At 38.3% G+C, this 20,703-nt stretch overlaps 1 long non-coding RNA gene across 2 annotated transcripts; it reads right to left on the bottom strand.

Moving 5' to 3' along the window:
- Nucleotides 1-12,456: 12,456 nt before the first annotated feature.
- Nucleotides 12,457-18,714, bottom strand: LOC108388086 (uncharacterized). 2 transcript variants are annotated; one of them, XR_012133495.1, is made up of 5 exons: nt 17,829-18,714; nt 13,373-13,492; nt 12,971-13,014; nt 12,736-12,870; nt 12,457-12,598 (listed from the first exon to the last, which is right to left on the bottom strand). It is a non-coding gene; the product is annotated as an uncharacterized lncRNA (long non-coding RNA). The 2 variants fall into 2 exon arrangements; XR_012133494.1 differs by having other exon boundaries at nt 12,736-13,014.
- Nucleotides 18,715-20,703: the final 1,989 nt, after the last annotated feature.

Genomic DNA, 20,703 nt, shown 5'->3' with positions numbered 1-20,703 from the left:
TGAAATTCCAGGAGGAAGCCCGTGTTTCTATTAAGATGATTAGGAAACATGCCATCAGGAGCTAGAGAATATTATCCCAGATGGAGAGCCTGGAAAAGAGGATTCTTGAATTCCGGTATGAATCAAGTCCCAAGTTTGGCCTTTAAATAAGCTATTGTAATCAGCTCCAGGAATAAAGGTAAAAATGCTTGAAATGAATGGAAAGATATATGAGTTCTCCGCAGAGAAACAGAAACTATAAAAAAGAACCCAATTGGAATTTCAGAACTGACAACTCCATGTCTGACATTAAAAAATCACCGGATGGACTCAATTGAATAATGAAGATGACAGAGGAATGAGTTATTGAGCTTTAAGCTAGAGTGATAGAAATTATCTGATATGAAAAATGCAGAGAAAAACAAAGATTGAAAGAAGTGAACAGAGCCTTAGGAAGTTGTGGAACAACATCAAAAAGATCCAATATTCCTGTCGTTTGAGAATATGAGGAAGGAAGGAAGAAAAACTGGCAGAGAAAAAGAATTAAAGAAATAAAAGGCCAAACAAAGATTGATTAATGTAAATGGTCAGAACTTCCTGCTGCTCTCGTGTAGCAAAGACACAAGAGAAGGTGCTTTTCCTTGACTGACCTAAACTGATAGTTTTCTTGATCAATTCAAAACTGCAGAGTGTACTTTTTTTGGATGCACTTCACTACCTTTTGAGGGCTGAGGGTGGTTAATCTCTTAAATGCACTTCCCTGGAATTTAGACCATCTTTTTAAGGACTGAAAAGAACTTGGAAGAGTATCTTCTTGCCCTCACATCAGACTCCCTCTTTATCATTTCCTCTTCTTCATATTTCTCCTTCCTATTGTCTTTAATAACTGAATATCTTTGCTAACTGCCAGAAGTCTATTTTTGGATGTTCTCTCCTATGACAACAGGAATAAAGCTTTCTCTTCTCCCATTTGTATAGACCTCAATCTAGGATCCCAAATACCAGGATGTACCAGTTTCTGTTTATAAGAAGTAACTTAAAACACTACTAGGTTTTCTCCTTGTTCTCATTATATTTAAAGACTTAAGAGAATTTTCCACATGAAACTTCATCTTACATACTAGGCCTTCATCACCCATACCTGGATGACTACCCCAGTGTCCTATTTTCCCCGTTTCCAATCCTGTTTCCTTAAAATTCACCTATCACAACTATCAAAGTGATGTATTAAAATAAAAACATGACTATATCACTTTATGGCTAAAAATATTTATGTATACTTTCTTGATACAAATTCTTCATAAGATATTTTGAAATATTCTCAACCAGAATGTGTCTGCTTTTCAGCTTTTGATGACCAGAAATTCTTAATATTGGTGAAATCTGATTTATTATTTCCCTTCTTCTGTTAATGTCTTCTGTGTTCCCAGAAATTATTTCCTATCCTCAATTCATGAAAATATTCTATTAGTATTCTAGAAGTCTTATAGTTCTCACATTAATGTTGAAGTGACCTCTGGACCCCTGTGTTTCATTAATCAATTTGTCTATCATTATGTCACTGTGATATGATTTATGACAGTGAATCTCAGCACTAATTTGCTTAACATCTAAAAGTTGTAATGACAGTATAAAAAAATACAATTTCATTTCCTGCTCAAAGATCAGTGGTCTTCTCCCCAAGTAAGACTCAAGGAAAGACACATAACTTGGCAACTCCAGAATAACTTCATCACCCACCAAACAGTCCATGAAATTCACAATCCAGATTTCTCTGGGTCCGACTTATTTTCCCAATCCTCCTTTTAGAACTATGTGTATTGTACCACACATCACTGGATAGTAGCTCCAAAGTATTTGTGCAACCTCAGCTACCATCTCATTATCTCCTAGGACCAGTGAGCCAACTCTCCTCCATGCATGGTAGTCCCAAAATATTGCTTTCTTTTCCATTGTAATGGAAGATTAATAGGCCATTATGAAATAGGTCTTCAAGCAAAAACTAAGATGGGCAGAATCTGTGCATTTTCCTGAGTAGTCATTTCAGACTGGTGTAAACAAAGTACCATAGACATTATTCTAGAAAATAATTCTACATGGTCTCTGGGACTGGATCAGTTGACCTGTCTGTAATAGGGCCTATTATTCCTCTACATTCACTTCTAAAATCTTATTATGATAGAAAAGTCCTGGCCAAATTAGCTTCAATTGCTTCCAGACTTCAAAAGTAATTTCATAACTACTTTTAATCTAGCTACTTTAAATATAGCCTCCATAACTTTCTTCATCTATCTTCCTTATAAAAATAGTGACTGTTAATAAGAAGTAGATGATTATTCCCCACATTTTCCTTACCTCATGGTATGAAATCATGTATCACCTGAGTGTGAAAAATATAAGGTGCAGGTTTCTTCTGTAATTACAAATATACCCCTGCTTTTTTTCTTCTGTGAGAAAAATCTTTCTGGAAAGCTCTTATTAATGGCTTGCTATCAATGTGCTAAATGATATGCTTTGAACATTAAAATAGCTATTATAGAGTGGTAATAGATTTCTTTCAATATATATGGTGAGAAACTACCATGACAATATCCCTTAATGCTTTCACTGCAAAGCATTTGCTAATACTGTTCTAAAATTTAGTGTTACCAGTAAATTTCATAGCAAGGTTGACAGGACTGAGCTTGCAAAGACACTGGGTGGTACTGTCAATGAGACATCATGGAAGGATCACCATCCCATATTAAATATTTTCTTCTCTCTTGTCTTGGCAGTAGGTTCAGCTGTATATTCTCTGCTCTATGTAATACAAGTTTCTTCTATCAATTCATAAAAAGAATTAAGAGTTTTGGAGCCTTAGACTTCATGAATTTCCATCCTCCACTCTTACCATTCCAATTCACTGTGATCTATTCCTTCTCTCAACTCCTAGAGCACCTGCAGAGAGTTCTGAGGTTTAATATACCTGGTCTCATATTATTCTTTAAACAGCTAGTCTTTACTCCTTCATAGAAGGTTCAACTCCCTGAGAGTTGGGACCATGTCTCTAGTTTCCTTGACAATCGCAATGAGCTTAGCCTGGTGTTGGACATAAAGTGAATTCCAATAACTATTCAGACAGTGATTACAAAAGATAACAAAAATAATAATAATTTTACCTGATATATATTGAGCTCTAATATGTGTCAGGCTTAATTAATCTTCATGACTATTGGATTACATTACTACCCTATTTCTACAGTCAGGAAACTGAGGTTTAATGAGGGTATAAATGGCTGACTGAAAATCTAATAGCTAATAATCACAATGAAAAAACTATAATATAAGGCAATAGACAGAGAGGCTACTGTCCATAGCCAGTAAGCACTGTTAGTAAATTTTTGAGCCAAATCTCTCTTGATAGTTATCCTCAGAAAGGTAACTATAATTACTTGCTTCAGCTAGTAATTTGTTGGATTTTGTCAGATAACATGACACTCCAGGAACATCATTCACAGCTCTCTCAAATTACCACTAAGAAAAAACTACTTCAATTTAAATAAACAACTAATGAGGGTCAGTGATGAAAGCATATTAGAACCTAGACTTACAACATAAAGGGAAAAGAGGGGATGTGAACTCAACAGTTCAAGCAGGTTTATTGCTAAACCTAAGAGGGTCCCCACCCCAGTTCTGGCCAGCAGAACAAAGAAGGTGTCTCTTATAGGCTAAGAGACTTTTTATGGCCAGGTTTTGGGCAGGTTATTTGAGGGGATGGGTCAGGGGAAAGGTGGGCTTGTGGCTTGCTGACATGTCCTCTGGAGAATGCTTGCAGCCTATGCAAGGTGAAGCCTAGATCTCTCGGAGATGGTGGGTGGGCTTATTCAAAAAGGCGGTACTCCTGTCCGGCTCTATCACAACACTTCTCAGCTCCACCTCCCATTAGCTTCACCCTAACTTCTAGCTCTTAAAGGTATCTATAAATGAGTGCAGTTCCTTCTCTCAGGAATTTACATCACACTGTCAACTTGGAGGATTACGTTTGGCTGGTGTTATCCTCAGTGCATGCTAGTGGGACTTGGCCAGCTCTCAGAGAAGTGGGGACCTTGACATATCATGAGCTGCTACTCTTAGATAAACCGTGCGGTGTAAACATGGTGTTCATGGAGCTGGGATCTTAGGAAGCAAAATAAATTGTTTCCTTAGAGGAAGTGCCTCTGGTTCAAGGCAGAGATTTCTTTTGTGGTATACAAGAAAAATGAGATCGAAAAAAGAGAACCAATAAATAAAATGTTTGAACTAAATATAAATGGATATAAATACCCATTGTGAGCCTGAAAAAAAAAATTTTAAGTCAACTAAGAAGAAATTCCAGAATAAAAATGAAGACCCTGTACATTAAAGATCAAGGAAACTTGCATTCTCTCAGAGTGTGGTGTTTCCTCCTCCTCTAGCAAAAGACAGCCAGACTTGAGACGTGGTGATGCGGAAATAACTGTGTAATGGGGACACTTGCTGGAATGTCTAAGTGGTGAAGAGAGGGAAATCACCAGCAGTAAAGAAGGGGATATGCCTGTTGGGCTGAGTTCTGAGCAGTGCGCAGTGTGTGTAGGGAGTGGAGAATAAGCAGAGGGTGGAAGGAGCTCCTTCCTTCCACAGGAAAGGTAGTCACAGAGGAAAAACTGAGATGCCTCAGGCATGCATTATCATATGTGTACCTAACAACAGAGCAAGATCAGTTTAACGTCTGAAAATCAATTCATTTAATACACCATGTAATGGAATGAAATGTTTGAAAACTGATGACTGAGTAAATAAAATATGATCTATCCAGACACTGGATATCATCCAGCAATAAAAAAGAATGAAGTACTGATACAGGCTACAATGTGGGTGAATCTTGAAAACATGATATGTGAAAGATGCCATCACAAAAGACCACATATTGTATCATTACATTTACATGAAGTGTCCAAAATGGCCTCGGTCTATTTAGGCAGAGAGTAGATAAGTGATTGCCTGGAGCTGAGGGGGTCTAGGGGTTGAGGTTGTGATGGGATTATTGCTGATGGCTACACAGTTCTTTTGGGGTAGACAAAAATATTCTAAAATTAGATTGTGGTGATGGTTGCCCAACTCTCTAAATATTCTAAATATAACTGAGATTGTAGGAGGTATATCTTAATAAAGTTTTGGGGGCTTTTTGTTTTGCTTTGTTTTGTTTTAATCTCTGAAGATATGGGTGAGTCAATGCTGGAGCAGGGAGGGTAATACATGCAGTGAACATTTTGTTAGATGAGAAAGCAAGTAAGTGCTCAAATATTAATGTATTTGTATCAAATAAATGTAGAATTGCCTTGAAGGAGTGCCCACCGGCCAGATTTGAATAAATGTGAGCAAAAAAGAATCATACTGTATGGGGAAAACTACATTCAAAAAATTCATAAGTCCATTGTGATATTAAAAATGAATATTACATAAATATATACATAATGCATAGAAAGAAAAGATAAATCAAAGAAAAATTCTTCTTTGTAAAAGAATGTCAGATAGGAAAAGTAGGACGAATGATGGATTAGAAAGTCAACTCTCTGTAACCCCCATTATAACAATGGTGAAAGCAAGAAACATCAGTAAATATAAATATCACTGCATGAAAGGCATTGGAAAACATATTCACATTATCTCAGAATGTTTCCCAACAGACTGCTAATTACAGGGGTACAATTGTTAAATGGAGTAATCTGATAGTCACCCTCTTAACCAAGTGGTCAAACTTGCCATCACCAGTAATAGGATGACCTGATGTTTCCTGATGTGAGGAGTGTGAGATACACATCACCTTTATGGCATTCTCGCTAGCAACATGTGATCTGAATTCAATCAAGATCTAACAGTCAGACAAATACAAAAGGTGGAATATTCAGCAGGGCATGTGACCAGCAATTGTCAAAGGATGCAATATCATAAAGACAAAGGAGAGGTAAAACGAAAGTTCTAGATTATGGGAGACTAAAGACACTCAACAGCAAATGCTATGTATGTATCTTCATAGGATCATTATTGTAAAAGTAAATAAAGCACTGAAGGATATTTTGGAAACAATATTGAAAATGAGTGTTGAATGATGTTATTGAGTTAATGGTGATTTTCCTAAGTGTGACAATAGTATTGTGTCTGTGTAGCAAAAAAAAATGTTCTTGTTCTTGGGTTGTGCATACCAAGTACTTAATAGAGAAATGTCAAGATGCCTTCATGCTACTTTCAGAAGATTAGGGAAAAAAGATGTCTAACTCATATATATGCACACAGGTACATATATGCATATACACTTACTCAGAAGCAGAGATAAATAGGGTTATACGTCATAACGGCAAGGTGTTAGGAGTAGTAAATCTGTATAAGGGTTGTACAAGCATCTAGTGTATTCTTCTTTAAAATTCCTGTAGGGTTGATATTTTCAACACTAGCTCTTTGCCCATATCACTAATTTGTGTATTTAATTCTGCACACTTGCCTTTTCATGGAATTACTTTTTGAAGAAATTAGCTTTTGTTCAATTGTGAAAGTGGAGTGTTCCAGACAGATCTGAAATTCATTAGTAGAGAAAACCTATCATTTAAAAATCTCTTTGTTTACACCATAAAAATTCTAATATAGAGAGTGAATGACTTCTCCTGTGATGTCAATATACTAACTTCCCTGCCCTATTTCCTCAGTGAAAGAAAGATTTTCTATAATGAAAATTGGTCCCAGGATGGGATTAATGTAGATGAGACTGTCCAGAGATAATACTAATCATAATTCTAGAGTTTAACTTTCCAATTCTGAAGGATTTATGAAGAAAAAAAAATTTTTCCCCAAGATAAATGTATTAATATTTAATAAAAACAAAGCCAGATTACAGTGTTAGTGAAAAATAAGGAATTTATATAAAGCTCTTTTATATTTGAACAAATACATTAAATTGAATAGCATAAATTCCTTCCTAGGCATGAAAAAGGTGTGAATAAAAGGAAAATGTACAGGTTGATAAAATATTTGGATACTGGACTAAAAAACTGCCATTGAAACTGTGTTGGCCAAAGTGACCAAATTCCTATTTTCAGAATGACTTCTTGCAGCTGTTGGTGGACAATCATTGATGTTGTATCAATGATCCAGGAAATTGGCCCTGATGTACAGTAATTTATCTCTCAAAAAATCAGGAATGGCCATGGAAAAATGTGACACAATTTTTGTGTCTTTTTTCCATTTCAGATTGTATAAGGAATGACTCTTCCCCACATTTAATGAGCTTTACTGCAACTATCCCAACCATGCTGGAACAAGAGCCAGATGGGCCGACTGAGTGGCAAGTGGGAAATTGGCAAAGTACTGTTTGTGTTAATCTGGATAGGCTAGGTCACGCCACAAGAACAAATAAAACCTGACGTATCAGTGGTTTAAGAGAATAAAGTTTTATTTCTCACTACAAAATGTTCTGGTTGGTTGCCATGCGCTATGTTTGTAGTTTCTTCATCTGAAACATGGAGCCTTTAGGGCACCATGACCAAGGGAAGAGAAAGAGCTGAAGGATACAGAGCTGCTTACAAGACCCAGCTCTTAAAGTGCCTTAAATCCCTCTACCCACCTTTTCTTGGCCAGAACCCAAGCATCTGACTGCAACACAACTATAGGAGAGGCTTGGAAATGGAGTCTTTCTGGGTGTTTTTTTGTTCAAATTGTTGAATCACACATTACTGATTTAAAACAAACCCACTTTTTCCCCAACCTCTTCTTGGAAATGAAATATACCCCCTTCCATCTGTCAGCCTACTAGAAAAACTACTTGTGAAATAGGACTAGTACATGGCTATTATAGAACTAGTCCACACTAAGTTGATAAATAATGTAGGCAGAAGTCCTTTGTCAAATAAATACATTTATTTGAATCAACTTCAGTTTAGGTGCATGGTGTGTTGGACAGGTTATCCAGCTCTTACTAAATAATTTATCAAACTCTCGCTTGTTTGAAAAATAATAAATAAAACCTCATAACAAAATTTTTAAATGTTCTTATATCGTAGACTGTACATTGAAGAAATATAATTATAGCTTTTCACCATATCATACATTCCCATTATACTGAATACAATAGTGAAGTGGTTGCCAGAATATTTCAAAATAAATACAATAAGAGTGTGAAAGACAGAGAGAAAGATGGTAAATAAACTACTTGGACTTCAGAGTGGTTGATATCGTCTATCTCCATCACTCTCTGTTTCCAAAAATGAAGAGGAAATAGTCCTGTGTGATGGATACCATTCTATAATATTATTTGGGTTTTCTTGAGGTCCTAACTCAACTCCAGTATGGGAAAAATCATCATTTTATCCACCTCTCCAGCATTCAAAGGAAAATATAGTATCTAGGATTTATAAAGGCATGGGGACTCCTTTAGAACTATGGAGCAAAACCATGCCCTATATACAGGAATTTACCAAGAATGAATCAATGACCTAAATGTAGTAGCTAACCTGTAAAACTCTTAAAAAAAAAACATATGGATAAATCTTCATGACCTTGTACTTGGCAAAGGATTTTTTTAGTTATGACATCAAAATCATGAGCAACAATTTACTTTTTTTTTCTTAAAGAGATAAATTGGGTTTTATCAAAATTAAAAACTTTTGTGCTGCAAAGGACATCATCAAGAAAAGCACAGAAATACCCTACACAGTGGGAGAAACTATTTGCAAATTATATATGTGAAAGGGAACTGTATCTAGAAAGTATATGCAACCCAATGATAAAAATAAATAAAACTCAATTCAAAAATGGGCAAAGGATCTGAATAAACATTTCTCCAAATGGTCAACAAGCATTTGAAAAGATGCTCCACATCTGATGATCATTAGTCATTAGAGAAATGAAAATCAAAACCACAATGAGATACGCTTCACATCTAGTAGGATGACTAGGATCAAAAAGACAGGTGATAACAAGTGTGAGCAAGGATGTGGAGAAACACTAATACACCGCTGGTGGGTGAGTAAAATGGTACACCTACTGTGGAAAAGAGTATGGAAGTTTCTCAAAGGATTAAACATAGAAATTACCAGCAATGCTACTCCTAGGTATATAGCCAAGAAAAATGAAAACATTATGTCCATGCAAAAACTTGTACATAGATATTTAGAGCAGCATTATTCATGATAGCCAAAAGGTGGAAACAAACAATCCAAATGTCCATCAATGGATAAACAGATAGACAAGAATGTAGTATATCAATAAAATGGAATAGATTCAACTATAAAAAGAAATGAAGTACCGAAACATACTACAACTTGGATGAGACTTGAAAATATTGTGCTAACTGAAAAAAGCCAGTCACGAAAGTGTATATATATGACTCCATTCATAGGAAAGTCCAGAACAGGCAAATACATGCACCAGAAAGTAAATTAGTGGCTGCTTAGGGCTGGGGTGGGGGTAGGTGGGGACGAATGTACTGGATCAGGAAAAATAGGATGGTGATAGTTAAAGGATATAAGGTTTCTTTCTGAGGTGATGAAAATGTTCTAAAACTGACTGTGGTGCTACTTCAATATTTCTGTGAATATACTAAAAACTGTTAAATTGTTCATACACTGAAAATGGAGGGACTGTATGGCACATGACATATTTCAGTAAAGCGGTTGCTACAGGGATTGTTCTTCATTAGCACTAGATAGAGGGGTGGGCAGTTCTTTGCTCTGTGCCCCCCAAGGGTTTCCCGACAAATACCAGGGGACAGGACATAGCAGTTATTGTACATTCTGGGCTCAAGCTACTTGGCTTTAAACACAGGAGCCTTTCCTACCACTTCCATGTTGTGTGATCTAGACCCATCTGCCTTCTCTGAGCCTCAGTCTCCTCTTCTTAATAACAGTAGCACATTTGCTTATGATGTTAGGTGGAAGGGACCATATCAGAAAATTCTGTGCCAGGAAGAATGTAATCACCCAATAACTATGGGTGTGGGTTAGGGTAACTTAGTAGATATTCCTTCACCATCTCAAAGTATTTAGTGAGACAAAAGTATTTTCTCAGCCTCTACTTGCCCAAGCCCCTCTCAGCTAGAATTGTGGGGGCTTTCCACCCCTGGGATCTGCCTGGCTGACTCCTCACTCAGTCAGGCAGGTTTAGCCCACCAGGTCATAGGGTTGAAATGCATTGTACTTCCTTAGATTGGCACCAGTTGCACCCGTATGCAGTCTAGAATTTGGACTCCAGACAGCCAAGCATCCTTCTCAGTTCCAGCTTCCTGCCGGGAAGATGTGGTCTTTACAACCGAGGCTTTGCCTCTGGCTTCCCTGTGCTGATCAAGGCCACCTGTTGATACCACAACCAGACCCTGAACCTTCTTGGATGGATCCTTGACTTTCCACCCTGCCTCTGCCCTCACTCTCTCCTACAGGGGTGAATATTTTTCTTGTATTCAGTAACTACTAGCTGGTATCTTGTTACAAGTAGATGGATTAACTGGAGTCATGGCTCTGCTACCTACCTGAATTAGGGTGCTCTTCTTCCTAGGTCCCTGCTGCTATTTCTTGATTAGATCTCTATAAAGAAGACCTGCCTGAACTTTGACCTAAGCAGCCAAATCTTCAGACACAATGGCTAGAATGCTGGCAGTGCACTGGGTAGGACACAATGGGTTCCAGCCCTTGAGTCTGATCACTTCCGTTACACCATCAACCCGCCCCAGCTTTGGATCAGTGGTAGCGACTGAATTAATACAGGATGTCAAATAGTGATTTGGTTGTTAGCAGGGCTTTGGAGGTTAGAAGACTTGGGAGATGGGCTTCTGTAAAACTTCACTTTTGGGGTTAAACCACCTCTCATGGTAAAAAGTGGACCTCTGGTTTTATTTCCCCTCCATTTTTGCTGTGCAACAGGGGAGCAATAGCAAATGAGAGCTGTGGAAATAAGTCCACCAGGGTTACCAGAACTCAATGCACCAAACTCGGGGTGTAGGAGATCATGGCTCACAAGTGATGTAGGCCAGTGATGCAGGATTCCTGCCTGGAAAGAGATTTTATAACCTGGATCTGTTTCCTATTTTTGGCCATTGTAGTATAGTTTATGTTTGGGTGAGACATGTGTAAGAGACCAGAGACACTAGCAGATGAGAGCTGCCTGGTCCTAAGAATCTGCAGAGCTTTGTTTCTTCATCCACCACCATCCTCCCACCGATCAGGAGTTCTCTGACCTCCAAGAGGCAGCCAGGCAGGCAGCCATAGGGAGACTGGTCCCCTGTGGGACCAACTGGTGCTTTTTGACTTTTTCAGCCTGAGGAAGAAATGGTTTGGGTCAGTTATTTCTGGCAATTGCCTGGGGGCAGCCCCTTGGAAGGATTTGTCATGTTTTTGATGAAGACAATTTTGAAGAGAAGGACTAGAGATTTGAGAGCTTCTGCTCTAGTCAAAAATAAAGATTTTCTTAGTGATAAACTTTCTATTTATTTCTTAGTACAGTAGGGATGATTTTTTAAGAATATTCTATGTACATCCTAGTGGAGAGTGCTTGGCATATATTGAATACTTAATAAAAGTTAGCTGTAATCATTTGTATTATTACGTGCTTTGTTATAGGCTTTGAATTTTGCATTGGGTCACTGTCCATTGCCCCGCTAAATGCCTGGAGTGTTCTGAGGTACAGATTTAAACACAAACTGTCTGCGTACTATAGGGCCTCTGTAAAGTCTGTGAATGGTAAGGTGGCTGTGATCATACAAGGGACAAAAAGTGCAGCTTTCCTGAAAATGTGAGGGTGGGAATAAAATTATTCCTTTCAAATGAAATTTGAAAATTCAGTGAAGAAGATTTATAATAGAGACCCCAAAGTCATATACTAAGTCGTGGGCACAATATCATGTCCATACCAAGTGCTCTGCAAGTGCTAGGGCTTTCATACCCGTGAAGGTAATTCCTTCCTTGTAAACAGAGTTGATGAGTTTGAAAACAACTCCCAGCAGGAGAGGGAGCAGAGACCACATCCTGACGGCTTTTAGAGAGATCTGAACTGTGTCAGTATGCCGGCACAATCAAGATTAATGATGTTTTATTTGTATTTTTTAAGGCTTTGCCATAAACCCGTTACTTCCACTTTATTTTTTCTTCTCCACACATCTCCATTTCTGTTCATTCTATATTAACAAAGATTAAGGGCATAATTCGAGTCAAAACATGATCTCTTTTTACAGCAAAACAACTCATGAAAGTGCACTGATGAGAATGTGCCTAAACACACCATGCGCTTGCTGACCAGCTGCCTTGGTGGCTCCCAATGTATAATTAAAGCTTGTTCCGGAAAATTCTAAAGAAGAGCTCTCTCTCTTTTTTTTTAAGGTATCCTTAAAATTGTATGCTAACCATCACTAGTATATGTAGTTATTCCTTTTAAGAAATGTGCTATGGATTTTTAAAAGGCAAAGGCGGTGTGGGACTGTGGGCATGTAATTAGCCCTAGTGCTTGACCCAGAATTTTTACTTATTTTCTTCAAGTTTCTTGCTGATCTTCTCTGCTTACCCGGGGCCCTGCTAATTTGCACATGTTCACATCAGAACCGCCAAGATAGCAGAATCCAGGCTGCTGGGACGTAGAGGAATCTTCCCTAAGAGAAAAGAAAAACTTAAAGACCTTTCTACAAATCCATACCAGGCCAAAAAGCCTCTCCAAGACCTCAAATACAAGACCTAACCTGAGTAATTACTATATCCATTCATGAGAGAAGTAGAAAAAGTGGCTCACCTGATGAGTCAGTCCAACACTGACCACCTCTGGCTGACGCAGGAACTGGGGAATCCAGTCCAATCACGAGGTACGAGCTCCCTCAAGGACGCCTTCTGGGAAGGCGCTTGTCCCTGCAGCCTTCAGGCCTCTCAGCTGCAGTAAAATTCCCAAAAAGTGAACTCTACTTTTTCCTTCCTGGGCTGGCCGGGATAGCAGCAGTTTCCTTTTGTCCTTGAAAAAGCTTTCAACTGACCTGTCAGAGAGTTCACTGTAGGCCCCTCATACAGAAGCATTATTCTAAAAGAAGGATGAAAACACAAGACTTATTTAATTATAATCATGTGCATTTTTTAGATAGATATTTCCATCACATAGTTCAAATTTCAAAAAATACACAAGTATATACAGGTCAGTAAAATATCCCTCCTAATAATCCCACTAACCCAGCCACCTGATCAGCTTCCCAGAGGCAAACAACTTCATTGTTTTTTTTTTACTTCCGTCCAAAAATATTTTATGTATAATCAAAAAAATTATAAGTGCATATTTCCTTTTGCTCACTTTTAAATATATAATCCTTGGTTTGTATCTTGCTTTATTCACTTAACAATATATCTTGGAGATTATTCTCTACATTTTCAAGAACATTCCGTACCAGGTCATAGAGAGCTTTCTCGGTCTTTATGTGTACTCTATTGAAGAATTTTCATAGTTGAACCAGTCCTCCACTGGCCGACATTTGGTTTGTTTCCATAATTTGCTGTTACACATGGTGCTACAAGATAAAGTTGTGTACTTAGATCATTTCATACACACGGGAAAGTACCTGGAGGCCAAAATGCTAGGAGTGAACGTACTAAGTCAAAAGGTAAATGCATAAAGTTTTGATAAGCATTACAGATTTTTCTCCTTGGAAAACTTCTACTTGTAATACATAACAGTTTTGTTCCATAAGGGTATTGTCAAACTGTAGGACTTTTTTATATTTTGCCAACTTGATATATGAAAAATAGGTCTCAGTATAGTTTCAAATTGCATTTTTTTCTTATATGTGAGACTGATCATCTTTTCATATACAAAAAAGCTATTTGTATTCATTCTCTGTAAACTACCTTCAGATCTTTCCCCTGATTTTTACTAGCTTATTCATGTTCTCTTTATTGATATGTAGTGTCCTTAGTCTTCTTCATTTATTAGAAAAAATTAGCCCCTTCCAATATGAGTTGTAGTTTATTTTTTAAGTTTTCATTTGTCTGTTGCTTTTGATAATTATAAAATTGATATTTAGAAGGCTTATTTTGCTTCAAGATTTTATATGTATGTGAGGCTTATTCTGCTTCAAGATTTTATATGTGTGTATGTATGTGTATAAACACAGAATATATTACAAATATACTGCTATATATATATACTATTAATAATATATATAATATTCCTTGGTTTCTTGCAGTAATTTCATGGATTTGGGTTTTTCTAACATTTAAATTTTTGATCCATTTAGAATATATTCTGGCATAAAACATGAACTCACTTCTATTTTCTCCCCAATAGAAACCTAGTAGTTCCAACCCAAATTCACTTTTTAAAAATCTTCTCTACATTTGATTACTTTTGACAAAATATTATGAATGTTTCCAGTTCTTGTAGAATCTTTCTACCCACCATCATGGCATAGTTTCAGGATTTATCATTCACACCAAACTCTGAAAGACTCTAGATCCAATTTCTAGGAGGTGAATTTAAAGTCTTTCTGAAGCTTTGCTTTGGAATATTTACATAAAAAATCTTGGACATGTCAGTTTGATTTTCATCCATCATTTGATTTCAATAGCCACACAAACTTATGTTGAATGTTCATGTGTAATTGCATCCATTCTGAAATGCAGCTTTTAGACTATATTTCTGTGTATGTTTGTATGCAAGGTGCTCTGGCTGCCTGACACAATAAGGTGTATAAAGACATTTCAGACATAACCCCAGCTCCTTCAAGGCACTTGCCATCTAGCATAAGGATACAAGTAGACCAGTAACTATGATAAAAAGTAGAGATGATATGTCTCAAACTACAAAGCATGTAGACCATTGAAGAAGGGTTCACAAGTGTTTGAGAGGGAGTTAGAAAGGAAGGATTCAAAGAGAAGGTAACATTTGAAACCCTTTGTAAGAGATTGAGAGTGATGGAACAAGCCATCCATGTGCAATTTACAAAGGTGGGAGGAATGTTTTCCAGCAGTGAGCAGTCCTGCTTGATTGGAGGGCAGACACTGTGGGAGATGAGAGGGAGACAGGAAAGTGGAAATGGAAACTAGGGCCTGAGCCCTAAAGTCCTGGGCAGTGGAGTTTGCAGGTAGTGGGATGGGGGGTGGGGGAGGGAGACATGATCCAAGCTCCTCTTTGTGAAAGCCAGTGTGAAAAACATGAGAATATTTGTAGGAATTAGAGTCTGTGCATGAGGTTTTCAGGAAGTTGACATTCCTTGGCCACTGGGATACAATGAAGACAGAGTCTTGCCCTCTAAGAGGGATCTGCTTTTTGGTGTGTGCTTGTGTATATGGGATAGGTGGTGGGTAGCACAGGGCTGGTTAATGAAACTGAGGCTAGGGCCCCCTCCCCAGAATATGGAATTTGCTAGTGTCATAGTACCAAAACAAAAATGAAACAAAACAAAAATGAAAAGAGCAATCGATGGATTTGGTTTTTCCTACTTGATTTTGGTGACTCATAAAGCAAGGCAAGAACACCATACCAAAGCCAGGGTGTCCTGCCATCCTGTCAGGCGGTACTGGCAGGAGCAGTTGCTTGAGGGGACACTCGGAATCAGTCTTGTCTCCCTGAACCTGCCTTGGGAAGAGGATAGATGAGAATGTGGACTGGCCTTGATGTAGAGACAGGATATTTGATATTTTTACCTCAGATTCCTGCCTCGCTCATCTTTTCCCTAAACCTTCTGAATAGGAAACCCAAATATTTTATGATTTATTTTCATTTTTTTAAGTTGAGACATAAATGATAATACATCACCGTCTAATCAGCTTCTCTGAAGTTGGCATAATCAAGGGATGGTGGCAGGAGGACGGGGTGGAAGGCTGAGCTGGATGACACTACTACCCTGCTCGGTGCTCACAGGCCTTCCCTTCCTCCTGCAAGCTCCAATTTGTAACTATGCCTCTTTTATCCATGACAACCGCAGGAAACACTAATCATGCCCCTTTTGGTGCTGTAACCCCCAAAAGTTAAAGATGACATTTTAATTTAGTGCACAGGCATATAAATTTATTTATTTTCAATTGCTGTAGCTGGCTTGGCCTTTCTGGGAGGATGGAGACATACAATAGCAAATCCCTTTGAGCACAGTAGCATCTAGGCAGCCTTAGTAACAGTGAGGCTGGGGCTCCCACTTCTAAGCAGTCCATGAGGACATTACATTTCCCTTTTCACTATAGTGCCTACTAGAATATCATCTTGGACAAAATATACAAATAAATATGTAAAGAAAAAAATGAAGGCTATAATTTTAAGAATAAGGGAGGCTTATCAGGAAAGTAGGTGATTAAGAAATATGACTTTGAAACTTTCATTAGCACAATTGATGGACTTAGAAAGGGTCACATGAATAAGGCTTGTGTTACCACATTTTTTACCTCTCCTTGTGTACAAACCTACAATTCCATAATCATTTTGGTACAATGCCAGCCAGTGATTTTTGATCAAGAGGATTTTAAAAAGATGAGGAATGGCTTTAGCTAAGGAAAAGGATCTACCTAGAAAATAAGGGGAAGGTATGAGTAATGCCAAATAAATTCTTATGTATGAGAGGCATTGTATCTGTAGCATATGACATGGTAATCTGTAGATGGAAAGACTTTATATCAGAATCAAGTCAAAGAAGAACAGATTTTGTGATCATCATTGAGCCCTTTGAAGTAGGTGACTGAAGTCCACCATAAATTGTGCTTGCATTGCCTTTCAAAGATCCTGGTTACTCTCTCCAAGACACTCGGGAATCATTTGGGGGCTGTCAGGCATAAAGATGGTGGGATGGATTAATTGAACTCTCAAGGTCCTTTATGATAATTTTGAAAATAGGAATTACAATAGCATTCTATTTATTAACTATGCCATGGTGCTCAATATTATAAATTACATAACAGGCCTCCCAATAAAATCTGAAGAGATTTTCTGTTAAGACACTGCTTTACAGATCCCATAGGATATACTGTCATGCAGTTAGTCAGATTTGTACTTTCATAGGACTAATGATCTATATGTCTTGTGTGATTTTTATTTTCCCAACTCCCTCTCATCTCTTCATCACAAAACAAAGCCCTTACACCTTTCTGTCAATTTTGGTCCATTGGACATTTGAGAAGGGTGTATTTTTTTCCCTTCCATCTTGGTAAAAATATCAATACTTTTAATTTGATAAGTTCCAATTTTTGGGGGTGTGAAGCAAGGGATTTTTAAAGACTGCTGCTTTCTGAGACTTGATAGAACACCAGAATTTGTTCAGACAGGTTAGTTTTGAGTGACCCCTGAGTGCAGAGGAAAGGGATTGGGAAGATCACACAGTATAATAGAAATGGAGAAAGATTAGTTAGCAAGTAAATGCAGGAATCCACTGATGAGACATGTGATGAGAAGACACCAGGAGCATCAAGAAGTCGGTCACGAGACAGGCTGATTGGGGAAGGGCTGGAAATAGTGGCAGATCCCATCGTATGTTAATCAGCTTGAGTTTTCCTCACGATCATGACTTTTGGGTTGCCTCAAGAGCTAAAGATGTTTCTTTGCTTACACAGTGACAAGAGGCCAGGGTGAGGAGGAGACGGAGAATGCAGACATCCACATGTCAGTAACCATCATTTACAGAGCATGTGGTAAGTGCCAGGCCCCTGATAAGCTTGTGCAAGCTGAATGTTATTTAATATTGACCACAGCCCTGAGGTGGTACTGTTGTCACTTAACATCCCACAGATGAACTAACTGAACCTTAGACAAGTTAGGTAGTGCCCCAAATTTCATATCCATAGAGTGGTTCCTCTATGACTAGAAATCTCTTAATTCTTATGCTGTACATCTAAGAGAGTGCTTTCATTAAGCTAAATTCTTACAGAGTTGGAGCCAAAGCAGTGCCACTTGCAAATCCAGGCTGAAGTATTTCTGCAGGAAGCAAAGAATAGTGGTCCAGTTCTGTGCATCATCCTGTCTTTGAGAGCTTCTGCTTGCCATCAACTATGAAGGCGCATACAGTGAGCTGAGCATCTTCCATGTGCACCCTTGCTTTGAAACGTAGAGATGTGTGGTCTAAAGCAATTGCAAGAGAGCTAGGAATTTTAAAAAAAATGTCAGCAGTTTTGAGACAAAAAAAGGAAGAGGTTATGAAGAAAACTCTATTAAACTCATCACCTTTCTCTTGCTTACAGTAAAAACTTAGAGCATGCTGGAAAACTATTATTTTACAAATGAGTGTCAGGAGGCATCTATTTCCTTGCCCTTGTTTTGTTTCTGCCTGGGATATTTATATATGATCATTGTTCTCTTAATGGATCGAACTAATAAATAAGCATATGAAAGCTACAGTACCTGCAAATCTAGAGTAAAAGGGAGATATAAAATATATTGTCACATGATTTGTGATTTCCTTTCTGAAAGTATCACCAAGGAAGTCAGTTTGGCATATTGATTTATGGTTGAGGACTAGAGAATCCACTGGGAAACAGAGCCACCCAATTAATGCATCTTGGAAAAAGGAAGTCACAAAGTAAAACAGGGTGATGTAGAAAACCGCCTCTCCAGTGTGGACTTGGCTATCATTTTGAGACTAAAGTTTTATTCTCAGAAGATTATACTCAGGGGGGATTAGCCTCTGTCATTGCCATAATATATCAAGGTCAGAAAAGAATGTCTCTTAATTAATTTATGGAATTACACATGCTAGATCTTTGATGGCTGGACTTTGATTGTCATCAAAGACAAAACCTACAGGGCCCAAGTGGGGGTGCCTAATCAAGGCAAAGATGTAAATTGATTAAATTAATTTTTAATCAACAGAGCCAGAACACACAGAGCAAGTGTTTAATAGTTATTTGAATGCATGAAAAAATGGAAAGAAATGAAAGGAAGAATGAAAATGGTGGTCTCCGTGGCCAAGATTCATCATGGTCTATGATTCTAGTCTAAAGCAAACATTTTATATTAAGACTTTAATGTGTGAATTCATTAAAGTTTGGGGGTCATACTCTCATTTACCACATATCTTAACTGGTAAAAGAATTTTAGGGATCATCCACTTAAGTTCTCACATTTTACAGAGGAAAAAGTTGAGGCTCAGAGAGCTTTGATGATCATCTAAGTTCATAACCATAATTAACAGCAGAACTAGGGTTAGAGCTGGAGTTTCCTGGCATTTTCTTCTGCACACAGTCTGATTTCCTATTAATATGAACCCAAAGGTCAAGACCAATAACATTCTGTTTATTGACTTTTCCTCCAATTCTATTTGCACAATGTATTAACCTATTTAATTTATATTTCAAATTGATCGTCTTCAGTATGCTAAGTTCTGTCGGGGGCACTGGGGACACAGCATTGAATGAGACAGCCATGGACTCGGCCCCCATCGGTTTTATAGTCTGGAAGTCAGGCACTAAATGACTAATTACAAGTGACAAGTCTTTGAAAGGGGGAGCTTTTCAGGGAAAGCATTACTTCTGTTTTCTGGCAACAAAATGGAATGCCCCAAGAAGCTCTTAGACAGATATGGGAGCAAAACTAGATTTAACTGGAATTTCTGATACTTTCAACAGGAAGAGTCCTGACCTGGTGCCCCAACTATACAAAACAACTGAGGGTTTGAGATGTGATAATGCATCTTCAGACCCCAGATAAGGCATCCCTGGTTTATACGGTTTGTAAATTGGGGAGATTCACCCCAGGGCTCAGCTCCTCCAGCACAAATGATTCATGTAACCCCCACAAGAATAATCTTGTAGATTTGTAGATCATGAATCCTAGCCCCTCTCCCTTTCCTGGTTTTTTTGTCCCCTTCAATAATCAGATTGAAGTTTTACAAAATCTAATCTGCATCAAAATCACCCAGATGATTCTGCTGTGACAGAGCTTGGGCCACACTTTGAGGACATTGATGTAAGTGCAAATAGATTTGATCACCTTATCTTTGCATAATTGCAGAAACATTGTTAGAATTTAGCAACCATTCTGATAAAGTAATCTTCAGCTTCAACAGAGTTATTTCCAGGTCCCTCTGTGCAGACAGGAATTTATGAAGCTGGATCACTAAGTTTTTCATCTGCTTTTGAAAACAGGAAAGAGGTAGAGTTCTCTGCAACTTTGAGAGGAAGAGGAAAGTTGTTGGTACAGTGCCCACCCTGTGGGGACAAAGCCATTTGTCCTTCTTAAGGCTAAAAAGAAAGGAACTGAGAGGCAGATCACAAGGGGTGTTGACCCACAGACTTCAAACACTAATTGCAGCACCGTATCTAGTACCTGTGGGGCCTTGGTGGGGCCTGTTGTGAGTTGCTTTCCAGAAAGAAGTAAAATGGAGCTGCCCGGCTGGAGGAGCCTGCAGCTGTTAGAAGGTTTCTGAGAAGGTGAGAAACACTTGGGCCTCCCTAGAAAACTGTTATAGGAAGTCACCACTGAGGAAAGTTGCTGCCATGGTTGCTCAGTGCAAGGAATGGGGAACCACAGCTCAGAGCTTGAGAGAGCAGATACTGAGAGGCACCACAAATTTTACTGAGCAGTGACCACGTGCTCAGCACATGACTGCTACTACTTGTTGGTGTGAAGGCATTAACGTGGAGAAGGCAGACAAACTCTTGCACCAGAGATCTTGTAGTCTGAAAGGAAAGAAGAGGTGTGTGCCCAGAAACACAGCACAACATGAGTGGGTACCAAATCAGGGGGACAGACAAAAGTGCTGTGTGAGAGTGGAGGGGAAGGAGAGGCAACTGCAACCTGGAGAGC

This window comes from Manis javanica, chromosome 7 (assembly GCF_040802235.1).
Source record: "Manis javanica isolate MJ-LG chromosome 7, MJ_LKY, whole genome shotgun sequence".
In the NCBI taxonomy this organism is placed as follows: Eukaryota; Metazoa; Chordata; class Mammalia; order Pholidota; family Manidae; genus Manis; species Manis javanica.
The sequence above is the reverse complement of the archived record's forward strand: the minus strand, read 5'-3'. Positions and strand labels throughout refer to the sequence as shown.